Genomic DNA, 12,507 nt, shown 5'->3' on the forward strand with positions numbered 1-12,507 from the left:
CCAGGGCTGTATAGTCACTGCTGGGTAGAATTAGGCTAACACGTAGGCAGACACCCGCCTTTACACTCCATTAACCGCACAGCACACAAAAACTTCTGCTCTGCGCGTATTAAGAACGAGCGAGCCGCCATCGCCAGAGCTGCTCTAGATTGCCCCCCGTGGATTACCTTGGGGGCGCTGTAACCATAGTCCCAGGCATTTTTCAGTCATTTGTCTTGTCACGGAGCTTCTGAAAGGCCACCCCGCCTTTCTGCATCGTCGACTTGTTTACTGCTGTGCATGCGTGAGTGGTCGAAGATCGTTTACCACAACGCCACATGCAGGAGAAAAATTAATAATTTATTATTTTCGTGTACCGAGCGCCCCGATTCAGAGGGTAAATCTTCTTTGGGACCTTGCTTGCGTAACAAGGTTTTATTCTGTCACAGGAAAAGGGGAATGAAGAATATTACGCAACGGGAAGGCAAGGACGAGAAAGCAAAGGACGATGATGACAAAGAAAAGAGTGAAGGAGAGCAAAATGAAAGAGACGAAGAATACAGAAAGAGGAATGAGAGCGTGTAGGAGAGGAATGTGAGGACCTCAGTCACGTGAATGAAGAACCCTTCGTAAATCGTGCGGGGATGGCGAGGCTGTTGCTGCTGCTGCCCGTCGGGTCGGTTTATCGCGATGGCGGACCACCCTGGCTGGGGTTTGATAAACCTGACGTTCCAGTAACATGATGTCTGTTTATCGCCCATCCGGGCCACCTGGGCTGAGTGAGTGACGAACGCTCGCTTAAAGGTCTCAGGTCTTGGCGATGTCTGGTCAACGTGTCGCCGGACATGACGACATCTTCTGAGCAGTCCACATGCAGTTTGAGAATGCACCATGCGCTGAGAGTTTCAGACTCCGAGCAAGGCTCCAGACTTAAGGCTGGCGTGTCGGGGACTTCGTGAGGGTTCTTGTGGGCCAGAGAGGTCAAGTGTCAAATATTACTCTCGATAATAAACTCGTAGACAACGGGTAAGTTCGCGTTGAGCCCCACAGGACCGGACTAGGACGTCTGACAAGCGCTGTGTACCCCCAGTCGACTCATGTACCCCCATGCGATACACAGGACTGCCGTCGCCCGCTCCATAAGTGGATGAGAAATTGGTCATGGATTATCGGGTCGTGTGACTCACCTGTCGCACTAGAGCAAAGACACTTCATCCAACGTGAGCGACACAGACATTGTTTGTTGACTTCACGAACTCTGGCATTGAATACCATGTCTTGTCTCAAGATGACTTTGGCGAAACTTAGACTGCCGGTGAGGACTACTCACCCCTGGAATGGCATGACACTGAAGCGACAAGGCATAGCCTGTCCCACTAATACACGACAATATTTATTTGCAGAACGCCCGCAGCTAACGAGGAGACTGACCGTGAACTAGCGAGAAGTACAGTCTGGAAAAGATGGCTTAGCCGTGTAATGGGACGGCTTGGCTGAATAATGGGGCGACATGGCTGTATAATGAGACAGCATGACTGTATAATGAGAGCTTGGCATGGCTCACCGAAAGATTGGCTCACCGAGAAGAAGATGTAACTCAAGGGGCACAGAAACAACACCAGGGAACTCGTCTGCTGTTCGCACGGTTGTCGTCGTCCAACTTACAACTGCGGTGCCAAACGAACGGACGAATCAGCAATGTGAAAGTTCGTGACGCGCGTGCGTGTGTGCACAAGGGTGATGTTTGCGAGAGACAGAGAGAAAGAGAGATAGGTAAGGTCTGTGGCATGTTATACATTTTCCCCCGTCACACAGTATGTAAAGCTTAACGAACAAACACGTCTGCTTTCTCAGTGTCGCATTTCTCTTTTCTCAAGCGCTCCTTTCATTTGTTCCTACGTTTACAGCCTACTCCATCATTCCCTTGTCGAGCTCCCTGTTCCCTCTCTCCACTAAAAAGTCCCGTTTCAGCGCCACCATTAAGAGATAACAGCGGTGTCAGCCATACTTGCTCAAACTCAAGGGAGATAATTCGCATGCTTAGCAAAACTTGCAGGCTCGGGACAAGTAGTTGCATAAAAATAATGTGTCAGGTTATAACCTGACTTAAAAGAAAAATCAGTTTGACAATCGCTACCCCGTGAAAGAAGTAGTATGTGAAGAAAGTTTCTTGGCAGCCAAGACAACATTTATTCTCACTTTATCGCGAATGCAATATGAAGGTTGAATGAAACCATTTTGTCTCAGCAATTCTTTCTTTTCTCCTCCTCCCTCACCACTACCCAACTTGGTTTTTTTTTTTTTATTATAAAGACAGCCGGACATGTCCATGATTACTTTTCATTTCCAATGCAGTAATTTTACAAACATCGGATTCTATGTTACATAATCTCTCTTTTTTGGTTGTATGTGTATGAGCTCAATTATACATATAAAATTATCTGCATGATAATTATACAATTATATGCAATACTATACTGTTGCTCTGTACACATTGTTCATTTTTAGAAGTGTATGTAATGAAAGTTTTTTTCTAAAGTAGTATCATCCACTAAAGGAGTACCTTCTTTGTTCTTTCGTGGAAGACTCTATCACTAACGTCTTTGAAAATAAAGATAACTGATGTAAAGTATTAATTTCAGGGAGAATGAAGATAATTGAGGCAAAGCACTAAAGTTTGGGCAAAGGAAGAAAACAGATGTACAGACAGTCGAGGTATACAGGAGTCGTGACGAGCACAAGCCAGTATTGCACGTTGTCCTGACCCCGTGCACCGCGACTCTGTACAGGACCAAAGACTAGAGTGTCACCCACGCCTGGTCGTCCTGTACAAAACGGGGCGAAATATCAAGCATGTGACGAGCGAGGCCAAATGAGCCCACCCGCTGTGCAAACAACACAGGCGACAACCCAGGTCCTTTTGGCGACAGGAAATGAACATCATCACATACACAGCCGCAACTACTACCCCAGTGACGTCACCAATACCTTGCAAGCACAGACTTACATGTATAGCTCCATGCCTCCAAGCACGAAGAACCCATCCTTATATTTTTAAATGTTATTTTCTCACACTTTGACCTGCCGATGGAAAAGCCGACAGCGAAGGGCGAGCGCGTTTCCGAAACGTGCGATCACCTTGCGTCACCTTGCGAGTAGGTAACGTGTGTCAGGGGCGCGTTTCTTAATACCGATATTAAATTTAAAAAAAACAAAAAAACAACCAACAAACCAGTTAAACATTGGTCAGCTGGTTACGCCATCTTAAATGTTGCGCCACCGCGGATTCAGGCATCATGTTGAGGAAGACTTTCATCGATATTTTTAATAACAAAGTAGAAACGAATTAGCTAGTGAAGAATGGAATTTTAATGTTGTTGAAGATATTAACCCAAAGAGCATTTTCGCAAAAAAAGAGACCGTAGCCTTAGTTTGTCTTTTATGACCACAAAGACCAAGAGACCAGGTCAAGTATTCGCTCCACGTTTTGCTTTATGCGAGCAAATGTATTCTAAGGGGATTCTCTCTATCGTCAGCGTTCTCTCTCCCAGTCATGCCAGTAAGTGTTGTTTCAGATACAAATACAAAGCAGATGTAATTGCCAACGAGCAGCGCAGCAGACGATAGATGTCTAGGAACTGGCTTCGCTATAAGCCCTGACTATAGCAGCGGACCACACATAGACACTCAACATCACTGTCGTGTCCAACTGACTGGAAAAGTTGAGTTGCGGCAGTGGTTAGTGACCCTGAAGTATCCTCAGCCACAAAACAGCTCATTGTCAGCCGGGAAGAAGACTTTGGACTTGAAATTTCTTTTTCAGGTCTGTTACTTACTCTAAGGAAAAACATACCAGATGTTTAGAGGACAGGGTTATGATTAGCGTCCAACCCGTTTACAGTCGATGGTGGATCTTGATATTGGCGGAGAGAAAGTTTTCGTGCAAAAGAGTAAAATATTAGTTGTTCCAAGCTTAGACATAAGGACACTCTCACACGCTGACCAGAACTGCTCTGCCTACAACATCCCATCGTCTCACTCATTCACTCGTTGTTAATGTGAGGTTTCCTTTCGTGTTGTTTCGTTTGAGACAGTTGAATGTTGTTGTCTTCTGGAGACCAATTCGTCTTGTCCTGAGAAGTCTGTATGCCAAAGATGAATTAATTAAAAAGGCTTTCGTGCGAGTGTGTGTAAGTGAAGGGCTGCACGTCTTCGTGAAAGCCGGCATGGCGTTTTGTGGAACTGACACGTGGAAGATGGAGTACAGCTATCTACCCTACCGCCCACCACCTCTCGAGGACGATAAGACAGTAAAAGCCTTCTCTATTTGTGTGGAAAGATGAAGTGATGGCGGCGAAACTTAAAACGTTTACCTCCGTTAATCATCACCGCAGTGTCAATTATCTGAATGATGAAGCTACATCATTGAAATGACTGTGAACAGACTGTAAAAATACTAGAGAGGGGGTTGATGGCCCAAGGGTGAACTCTGAAGTCAAGCGTCAAACCATCCATTGAACCGTTCCACGTGATGCACGCCCTGCCATGAAGCCATGGTCAGAAATGGGCAGAGGTACGTCGAAGAAGCAAAAACAATGTAGTTCACACATCCCGACACCAGTGAAGGAGGACTACTCGACTCACTGGACTTGTGTCCAGATGAACTATGTCCAGATTTCTAACAATGTCCGCCTTCATGGCTTGACTTTCAATCTCTTGCTCATTGTGTAATGGGACCCAGTTCCTACATGCAGTTGATGTTTGAAGTTCTGTTATGGAATTAGGATCACACTTTGGGATTTCAAAATGGTGTCTTCATCGACAGGCAAGAGGAGGCCCGTTCAAGCTGACTTTTAGTCCCGTTATCTTGATTGTGTCACGTGTCTCACTTTCATCAATGTGAACGAACCTGTTTGATCCATCTTTGTCAAAGGATCATGGTTTTAAAACAATGTCATCCACTGGAAGGTAATTGATGTGTGCGTGCGTGAGTGTGCTGTGTTGTGTGTGTGGTGGAGAGTTGTCTGCCCGGACCGTGCAAGATAATCTTTCTACCAGGGAGGGCCGTGCCATAGAGATGTCAGTGTACCAGACAGACGACGATAACGGCTCTCCATACCATACTGCCTGAGATCAACACCTGGCAAGGATGCCCAGCGACCTGCCACTCGCCGCCACCCCTTGTAAAGTCTGACAGGTTTATGCCTTCCTCAGGGTGGGGACGCTACACCGGAGTGTTTACTGTTTCCATGGTGAACTTTTGTTACCAGCCACAAGACGACAAGGGAATTCAGGACTCTTTATTGCACTAATGCACCGCCATTGTGGAACTCATCATCTTCATCGTCATCGTCGATTTATTCCCTCTGTCTTGCATCTTTTACCCTTACTAGCGCTTGAATATTCCGAATTTTTTTTTAAACATGAATCACTGTAAAAAAAATCTTTGAAGTTTTTCGGTAAAATTTGTGGCCTCGTGGCCGTCTTGCTGCAGTGTCTAGCAGCAGCAAAATGCGATGGTGTGACTGCCCCCTCAGCGCTCGTGTGTGGGGCCGACCACTGACAGCATTACAACTCTTTCACGAGCGCGGCAGGCCTGGCAATCCCCAGTTTATGTCCGACTTATGCACTGTTCATAATGAAGTTGCGGCATAAAGACTGGCTCCTGACTCAGCAACCGTGTGCACGAGCTCCACAACTCTCTTGCTCAGTGTATATTTGTGTGTGTGTGGTGGGAGGTCGGAGGTCGGGGTGGAGGTGTGAGGAGGTAAGAGGTAAGAAAATAACAACAACGCGTGTTTGTGCTACAGATTTTTGAGGTAGACATAGACGAGTTTACATATTGTGACAAGAGGTGGTGTAGAATTTTGACGATTGCTAAACAAACCAATTTTGCAAAGATAGATTTTTGTCATAGAAATATATGTTCCTCGTTGATTGGAGACATTTTGCATCTTGAGATCCTTCAATACATCACGTCCCACGGTCGTGCATCTACACCAGCTCCCCCCTACCCCTACCTCGTCACCCCCTTTCCATTCTCTGCACTCCACCCTCTCATCCCCTCCCATCACCACCCGGCAGTAAGAAAGGTTTCTATTAGCTTGATTTGCACGCCAGCTGAGAAGATTGGCGCCGCGTGTTCTGCAAGCGTCAGAAAGCAAAAGCATAAAAACCGTTGGTTCACTTGCCGAGCCTTCTATCGAGACTATGCAGGGATAGGCTTCATCTTTTTTTCAACCTGTTTTCCGTGGATCTTCACTTTTGTTTACACGTCGCCTTTAAAACTTCAGAACTCCCCGATCGGCACAAAAAAGATATTATATTGTCTATGTTTCCGTCAGGCACAAAAGCAATAATGAGTTTGTTTCCTTCACGTTTTAATCCCAGCGTATAACAGAAGGAAGAGTGAACACCAACTCACAAAGTACGACAGCAATACTCGTGTAGAATATTTGTGAAGTGAGTCTTCACCCTCCTCTTTCCGTAACCCCTTGTCCTCTCGGCAGCATGTATAAACGAAGAGCTCAATGGTCCTTTACCCTACTGCAGTTTACCAAGAGGAGTTAATGTGCCCAACGACATTATATGTCAAAAGATTGTCTTACATCGAGATTATACTTTGAGGTACGAGTTACCGGTGGTAGATATTTTTTAAAAAGAGGGAAATACGTCATGTCCATGGCGCTGGTCGCATTAACCGCTTTCTATGACACGTGTACAAAACACTCACGACACGTTCGTCAACTGCGCAATGGCTTCCTGGAAGTTCATCAGTGGGCATGCTCACAGAAGAGCAGTGACGTCACGTCTGTTGATGACGTCAGTGGGGCGACCGTCATGTGACAAAACAACCGCAGACCGCGTCACTGGGCGCTGTCACACGCAGGTCTAAAGGACACGTGATCTACTGATTTATTAAAGAAAACCTTTCTACATGTCGTTCGCACTGTCGTATCGATAGCGGTAGTAAAAGTTTTGTCTACGACAAGAAGAAAACTCAAGAAAAAAATATTGAGAATACAATATCCACTTCAACATTTTATATTGCTAAGATTATTTATCGTGTAAGTAAATGACAATTGTATATATATTTTGTACATAAAGGAGGTGCACACGTTGACCTGTTCATACACATTGTCCCATGTTGTCCCTTGTAGACTACCGCAAGCTGAAATGAGCTCGTTTCATCCTTTTTGCAACACATCACGTGCAGTTTATTTTATATACCCTGGATACACAGAAGACTGCAAGGCGATAAACTCGGGTAGATAGCGTCAGTTTCCATAAATGCCACAGAAATAATGGGAAAATGCTTTTCTCGTGTGAAGCCGGCAACGATATACAACGAGCACTGTTGCTGGCTGTCTCTTGACTTTTTCAATAATTCAGATATAAGATGTATGATCCCAATGTTATTCCATGTTACGCCCGGGAGAAGGAGGATGGCAGTGCTTTCTTTTCTTTTAGAGGATCGGTGGGTTGGGAGGAAAGTTCTTGGTGAACCGGCCTCATCCAGGGTCTCCAGCAACTGTCAGCAGCGGGACAATCGCTTTGCTTGTAATGGAGTAACTCTATCTACCTGTCCACGTGTTTCCAGCATTTAATGTCAAGCTTGAATTTAATGTTACTGTGTCTGCTGCTGTTTTCTATTTGCTATTTTTTCGTTTAATTGCACCTGGAATGACATAGTTTGCAGCGCCTTTCCAGGCACTTTCCTTTGCATATGGACATGCAGGTGTGCTGGGGTAGTTAAGTGAAAGCATGTCAGATCAGGGACACCTTATGTTGGGTATATAACAAATAGGATGATGCACGGTAAAGCCTATTCATGGATGTTAAATGTACTTGTGTGATATAACTTATACACCATGGTTTGACTATATATGCTATGTTGATACATTCCTGGTGTTTTATTGTGATTTTATCACACTGTTACAAAGCATGTCATGCGATGTAAACGAGGCGAATGTTATATCTGTCTATTAGTCTGTGTAGCTGGTAACATATAGTCTATAGTCAAACCACACGGTTTGACCATTTAGGATGCAAGATTTAAGAGAGAGACGATGATGTGTACCAACTCAACATTTCAATTCCAAGATATGCTCAAGATTCTTTCTGTGACAACAAACGGACAACAGTAACGGAGGGAGCTTTCACTATGTAGTTACCAAAATCCGTGTTCCATGGACAAGTGGACGGAGACCCCCGAGCATTCAGCAGTCCATTTGCCAAGAACACGTGGAATGTCTTTGATCTGTAGAGGTCACCAGTCGTCTTCCTGTGATGGCCTTATGGTCATTGCAAATACTCGTAGTCTCCGCCGTGGAAACAGTCTGAGCTCCCCAGGGCAAAGGCATGCAGTGTCCTCTCTAAACTCAGTCCCCTGGTCTGATTGATACACGCAGTCCATGGCTACACATTTAGTTACTTGCTATATGGTTGGTAGGTTGGTCAGAAAATAAAAAAAAAGGTATGAACAGTATCGGTCCAAATTACTGAGTAGAAAGTTGTGAAAGATTAAGGCCATCCTTATACAATGCAGCGGTTCCTTAAATCAGAAAAATAGAAGCTACAGTCAGGCTAATCACAATACCAAAAATGTCTTCAGGTGGATCTGTTCAACCTCCGCTAGTGCTATCCTGGTCCTAGTTCAGTGGATCAAAATGAATAAGAGAGACACTGAAGAAAGAGAAGAGAGAGAACAAAAAGGAGGAATAAGACTGTGGAAAACCTAGGGGAGATAATATGAAAGTGTGTGTGGTGGTGGGGGGGGGGAGGCGAGTGAGCGAGAGAGAGACAAACACTAACGTTTAAACAAACAAAAAACAAAAACAAAAAGCCCCCCCCCAAAAAAAAAAAAAAAGCCAAAACAAAACTCCACCAAAAAACAAAACAAAACAAACAAGCAAACAACAAAAACAAACAAACCAAAAAATCAAACAAATCAAAAAAACAAAACAACCCAACTTAGATGAAAGTGAAGACATCTCCTTACAAGTTAGTTTCGTCCACGACAAGGGCTGACTAGGGAGGTAGCAACGGAAGCTTGATGCATACTCGCGTAAGAACGAGAGCTATGAGATAATTATGGTGGCAGTAATTAGGCCCGAAATTTACGTTGGAAAAAATGCAATTGATGAGGAATGCCGATTGAGATAGCTTCATCACCTTGCTTGCCTCCACACTGATGTGGAGTTGATTCCCTCAGCCCACTAGTCTTTATGTTTGTATGTGTGTCACCCGGTGACACTTCCTTTTGGACTGACGCTTCCACCAGGCAACACAGATCTTCCAGTTGGATGTCTTGTTTTGACACAAGTATCTCCTGATCGAAAATTTAGTTCAGATGCATTGTTCTTCTAATTGTATGCTATTTGTTTCTTTTTTCTTTTTTTCTTTTTTTTTTCACGTGGCTCATTTAGGAGGAACATTAAGTCAGAGTTCAGTTCCACTAAATGTCATCACATGCCATATTTTTTTAACAGTTGACTCTCGCTGTCTTCTTTCAGTGTGCAGATACCAATCGGAAGATATATCCTTCATGTCTACAGTCAATGACAATACAATGTCGATGCTTATGACATAATAAACACTCATCCACTTATGACAACAAATGATAATAACAAAGAGTCTGCCTAGGCTTTGGTGCACATGCTGAAAACTGCAACCTCTCTACCTCCATCTCCCAGAAAATTGAAGAATGAAAAAATACATGTAAAAAAAGAAGGAAAAAAATGACGTGGCTGTCTGAGCATGCGCGTGTTGATACTGAATGGAGCTGGCAAAGGGAGCTAACAACACTGACCTTTACCCTTCGCCAGTAATCCGAACACCCATCCTCATCAGTCAACAACGGCGAAGACAAACCCGTCGTATAACTCCCTGCCGTCCAAGCACTTGAGGAATTTTAAGACAGGTTGAGCAAAATTTGCTTTGGAGGGAGTAGGGTGTGGGGGGAGTGCTCGAAGTCCGGACATACACGTACCGAGGGAACTCACGGAAACAATTAGTTTCACAATGAAGCCACTTGTAAAGTCGCGCCTTTTAATCTTCGGGGCTTGAAAATAGGGAAAGCCCCCGACATGCTCCTCCACACTCACTCTCGCCACTGCACGCGCTGACCACGGGCTGTGACGTCATCGCTAGTTAAACTCACTTGGGAGGGATCTTGATGAGGAGCGCAAAGTCGCTTAAAGGAGGAGAAAATCACAACAGACTTTAGTCAACACGGAAGACAGAGGATGAGAGGGAGGGATTGTAAAACACACACACATACACGTGGAGATAAAGAGGCAGACAAGTACAACAGACTTGCAGACAGACCGACAAAGAAAACCTGGGATGTTGTCTACCATTCCTTCAGTCTTCATCCTGTTTTGTTATATCCAGAATCACATGGGCAGCATGATCAACTGGAGAAATCACACGAAAGATTTAATTGCGAAATTTATTTGGTGAAGACCAGCTTCTACCCTCATGTGTCCCTTGCTGGTCATGATTTTAGGACTGGCCTGAGACTGCAACTGGGAAAGACAGAATATCAAACCACACACGCACGCACCTACAAAGACGCAACGCCATATTTGACCCAATTATAAAACGGTCAGATCATATCATTTAAACAAAACAATCATTTATATATATATTGACATCTATATTTATATTTACTTACAAGAGATTCGTTTTTTATAAAAATGAAGAAGTATTTTCAGATTTACTTTGCTCCCTTGTCTTACCGGGTTGTCTCCCTTCAGAGATTAACTGCACTTTAGCTATCGTCTGCTAATTTTACAAATGCAAAACCATTTCCCAAGTGATACGAACATCAAAACAAACACGAGGACTCCGAGTGCGATGCAACAAGAAAGCTCGAAACTTTTCGTTCACCAATCTCAGACCCTGCCCTAGTACATTAAGAAAATACCTGCCTGCTTCTCACCTGGTCCACTATCGGCAAGCACCAGTGTTAGAGTAACAAGACACTACTTTTGATGGGTGCTGGCCATTTATCTTCATATAAGAGATCAGTTAGAGGCTTACAAGTCACCCACAACTATATGCAGTGCTTACAGATACGTTTGTGGTTGATGGAGTGGAGCGCTAGAAGGGTTTAAATTTAAACCCGAAAATGATTTACTGATCTTTTGCTGCCAGGGGTGAGGATATTATGTTCTAAAAATGTAAATACCGACCACAGACACAAAGCTGCACTAAAATGTACGGGAGAAGAATGTGAACGCCCTCAGCAGGTTGTCCGACACACCTGATCTCACCTGCCTTTTCCTCCCATGCCTCTCCTGGAGGGATTACGGTGCAAGAGGTGATCCTCATACCTCGCCACTACACCACCCACACAGGGCTTCCGCACAGAAATGTATTCTTACTCTCCATTCAAGCAGTGGCATGGCTTTATGTTGTTCAGAAAAGTGTCCTTCAAGAGCCGATGACACCGGAGGAAAGCCAGAACCACGGGAGAATGTTCAGTGAGAGTGTGAATCGGTGAGTAACAAAGGAAAGGAGAGAATAAAGGAAGCTGGGTGGATAGGAACTCATGCGGAGGAACACGCAGACATCTAATAGTATGAGAAGCATGGCAATATGCGGATATCAAGAAGTAGTGCGATCACTGTTCTTGTTATTTGGTTCCTCTTTGTGTTTTCTGTATTTGATTTTATTCGTTTAGTACGGTTGTTTATTCTTTCATAGCTCACATGTTATTTGTTTTCCTGTCCCTCGTATGCTGTCCATGTTTTGTTCTTGTTCTTAAGCGCTAAGAGCATGCTCCTGAGTGTGAGTATGCGCTTTACAAATTTTGTGTTGTTGTTGTTGTTGTTATTATTATTAAATGCTGTCTTGATTTGTCGATTTCCAGTGTGTTACAGACAGACTTCTATTTTTAAAACCTTCACTTAGGACTCTCACTAATAATAATAAAAAAAAATTTCTCAGAACGCTTCCTTCAAAATCTTAAAAACTCCACCGGATACCCTTCACTTACATGACATTTTCATTTTCCATGTTTTTCTAAACATTTCCTACTTCTGTGTCTGTTATCAATTCTTTTTGACTATCTAGTATCTTTTCCCCATTTTTTCTGACAGGAGCCAGAAAATCTCGCGCTGCTTACAGTCTCCTAACAGAGTTCTTCCGAGCCAGGATTGAATTTGTTTCTGGAGCTCTGTACGTCCTTATAATCAGGCTCAGCTTCATTTCCAGGTTCCTGTGGGTTGGATATTTTTTTCCAATTTTGTTTTCCTATCAACCTCACAGGTTTTCTTGAAAAAATGTCTCTTTTTATGTTGCAAAAATAGTTTCCCCTTTAAAAACAAATCCATCTAGTTTTAGCTCTTCTTTTCGCGTTTCCGAATATTCTGCGTGTCGCTGGTTCAGACAGCGTGAGAAGCACTCACCGTGGTCTGGGGGACAAGAGACACACAATTCAGTCTGGATAAAAGGTCCACCCTCAAGAAACTTCCGGCGGGACAGGACTGCGTATGACAAGACGAGAAGGTGTCTTCTGAA

This window comes from Pomacea canaliculata, linkage group LG1 (assembly GCF_003073045.1).
Source record: "Pomacea canaliculata isolate SZHN2017 linkage group LG1, ASM307304v1, whole genome shotgun sequence".
Lineage (NCBI taxonomy): Eukaryota > Metazoa > Mollusca > Gastropoda > Architaenioglossa > Ampullariidae > Pomacea > Pomacea canaliculata.